Below are 3,300 nucleotides of genomic sequence, written 5' to 3'. Positions count from 1 at the left end.
CTCTCCTGCGGTGATTTACTGTTACCTTAACCCCCGCGCCACGCCCTGCCACACCCCGCGCTGCATGGCCAGGCTGGGGTACGCTGAATGCGCAGTGTACACATGTTATCAATCTCCCCCCCCCCCCTTCCCCTCTTCCCATCCCCTTCGCATATCCCTTTTGTTCACCCAGTGCCAGCCGCTAATACGTAACACTGCGCGAATCGCTGAACGCCTAAAAAACAAAAAACAAAAACAACAGAAAAACGTCAATTGTCTGGCGATGTCTATTTGGCACGCGTGCAGCCAAACTGAAATCTCTGAAATGTTGAGAAACTTTGTAATTGCCATGCTCTGAGAAACAATCTCTTTTTTGAACCTGCACGCAGAAAATCAGTTCTTAAAAAACAAGTAAATTTTTCTCGGTCTAAAAGCATATGATTTTTTGGCATTGAAGAAAAGCGATCCTCTAGAATCCAAACCGTGCAGTACTTGAAAGAGCAAATCTGGTATTGGCCTCAAGTCTGGAATGTTCTTATCTTCACCTTGGTTGTCAACTCTTTTCCATGCCGATCATGATGTCGATTTATATGCAGTTTACTTATTGAATTATTGAATTTGGCTGGGTGTAAAGATGCGTTATTAGGATGAGGTTAGGGCAGTGGTTCGTGGCGTCTCACCTCTCACCCTATCCCTATTCTCGACGACCTCACGGCGACAAGGTGTTAGCTGCAATACGCTTGGCCCGCCGCAGACAGTCGCGACCCGTGCCAAACTACCCCTTCAGCCTCGCCCCCTTCCTCCACTCCTCACCTTGTAGCTCCGCAGCGGAGGCTGGGGCTGGGCCCACCAAGGGAGCAAAAACGGGCCTGCGTGTGGTGCAAAGGGTCCCGGGCCAGCGCCGAACCTGCGCGAGGAAGACACGGCCGCCACACTTCTGGTGGCGAAGTTCGCTCTGCGTCAGCGAGGACAGGCACCGTGCCACCGCCTCGCCACGCCGCGCCGTGCACCGCGACCATTATCCGGCTCACTAGGCACCTAAGGGGGAGGAACGCTGCGGCACCCACCCTGGCACCCACCCCTAGCACCCACCCCACCACCCTGACCGCCGAGCCACACCGCGCCGCACCGCGCGCCACGCCCGCGGGCCTGTGGCCATCTGCCACGATGTGCTAGTGCTCCGCGGGCGTCGTCGTCGCGTCTTCGCGGTTCTGAGTAACCTAAATCGCGGGACCGTCACACTCCTCTTTTGCCGTCACCAGTACGACAGGTGGTGGCTAAATCACGAAGGGCGCTCTAAATGTTGTGGGCGCTGTGCTGACCTGAATATTGGCAGAGTCCTTTGTTGATTTCCATGTTTTGGCGTCGTCTTTCAGAAGCTATTCCCGACGTTGTCTTGCTACTTTATAACTTCTTTAGAGTGATATACATTTGGCCTCCTGTGTAATAATACCGCAAACGCTCAGTCAGAAGGAAATGCCCAAATTTTGGAAAGCAGAAGTCCTTTGTGTTTAGAGCGAATGGCTTATGCTAATGTATCCATGATCTCATATTTAGGCAAGTTCTGATGTGAGATCAACATCAAAATCATTCACCTGAAGAATCAGCACTCGCACTGTGCCCGAATTGTTTTAACAATTTGCGTAAAAATCACTGAGTTCTACGAGTGTGCAAATTCGCGTTTGCGGAAGTAAGTATAAATGGCGCGTGCAGTATGCCCCGTTTTGGCAGCAATTGCGCCCTGTCAATTGTATCGAGCCTTGCCGTGTTCGTTGGCTCTGTCCACTGTCCCGAATTCTGTCATGTCCCTCCTTGGTCCTTCCCCACAGCGCGGCCCCAGTTCGTTCCGCTCCAGCAGGGCCTTGCAGAACGGGGTGGGGGTGCGGAGCCGGGTGGAGCACTGCAGGACAGGTCCAGGGCCTCGAGTGGAAGAGGAGGGGGCAGCAGCGCCGCAGCGGTGACTCGACTCAGTCACGGGACATTCATCCTCCAGAGGGATATTAGTTAAGTCAAGTGACGACAAACGAGGTTTAATTTACTGTCCCTGGGGAGCGTCGGATGGTCCTCTTCCTCCCCGACCAGCGATTGAACTGAAGAAGGAGAGGGGGGAGGGGAAGTCCTGCCGATCCGCGGATGACTAGACGCCATATTGCATGCCTGTTAGGGAAGCGTTTTCGCCTCCACGTCCGCTGACTGAGGGTGGCCCAGAGTCGACTCCTTGATTAATTGGTCGTCCGCAGCAGAAGAGAAGGGATGAAAAGGGGGATGGGGGAAGTGCCATTAAAGTAAGCGGGCACTCGTATAGTGTGTATTGAACGCAATGAAACACTGCTGTTTTGCATTCTGTTTGCTTGCCCTTTCTTTCGAGTCATGTTTAAGGACGCATTTGTTTTTATGACTAACAGCAAATAATGGTTTAGCTGTAAATGACAGCTGGCGAGCGTGTTGAAAGGGCAAAATATATATGGAGTCAATGTGAAGCAAATTAACTAGCACTTTTAAATCAAGGACCATTCTAGGGATCCAATAAATACTTCAATTATTTGAGCTTAGCATTTGAATGTTTTCCACTTTCGCTCAATTTTATGATTGGTTTCCGACTAAAATATTGCTTAAAGTTTATAAAGACTTTTGCATGTAAGTGAAGTGAATGCAATGAGAGCAAAGAAACAAAGGCAATCATTAGCATTGTTTTGAGATTAGTATTTTTATTGAAAATGTACAAGAAATTCTAGTCGCTCTTCACAGGCCTAAGATGAGATTTTTGATCAATTTCTCCGAAGAGAAAGTGCCAATGTCATACGTAAAATGTTTCCTGTTTTGAATGGTGCCATTTCTTAAACTGCCTGGCCTGAGGGTGCCGCGTGACGGGCTGCACCACCGTGCAACCCCTATGTGGACTCAAACGTTACAAGACGTGCCGGGTCCTCTCCTCAGCCCAGGGCACATCGCAGCGCGGCAGCAGCGGCAGCAGCGGCAGCCGTATTCCCACTAACAGGATTAGCTTGGCTTTGCCGTTTCGTTATCGTCTGTTGCTCGGTGGCGCGGCGGGGCTCTATCTGTGCGGCAGCCTGCCATGTGGTTAACCACTCCCATAAATACTCTCTTTCTTGTCTCGCCCTCTCTCTCCCTCTCGCGTGTCTGCCGCTCTCCGTCGGGGGAGGCCTCCTCGCAACGGCGACATGCGCTCGCGATGCTGGTGCTGCCGCTACCGCTGCTCCTACTTTTATAAGTCTGGGAGGGACGGGACGGGGTATGGGGAGGGGGCAACGAGTTTTATTTTATTTCCAGTGCACCCCCTTCTTCGCTATGGAGCAGTAC

Source organism: Frankliniella occidentalis, unplaced genomic scaffold (genome assembly GCF_000697945.3).
Source record: "Frankliniella occidentalis isolate FOCC.00 unplaced genomic scaffold, Focc_3.1 Scaffold6, whole genome shotgun sequence".
Classification (NCBI taxonomy): Eukaryota; Metazoa; Arthropoda; class Insecta; order Thysanoptera; family Thripidae; genus Frankliniella; species Frankliniella occidentalis.
The sequence above is the reverse complement of the archived record's forward strand: the minus strand, read 5'-3'. Positions refer to the sequence as shown.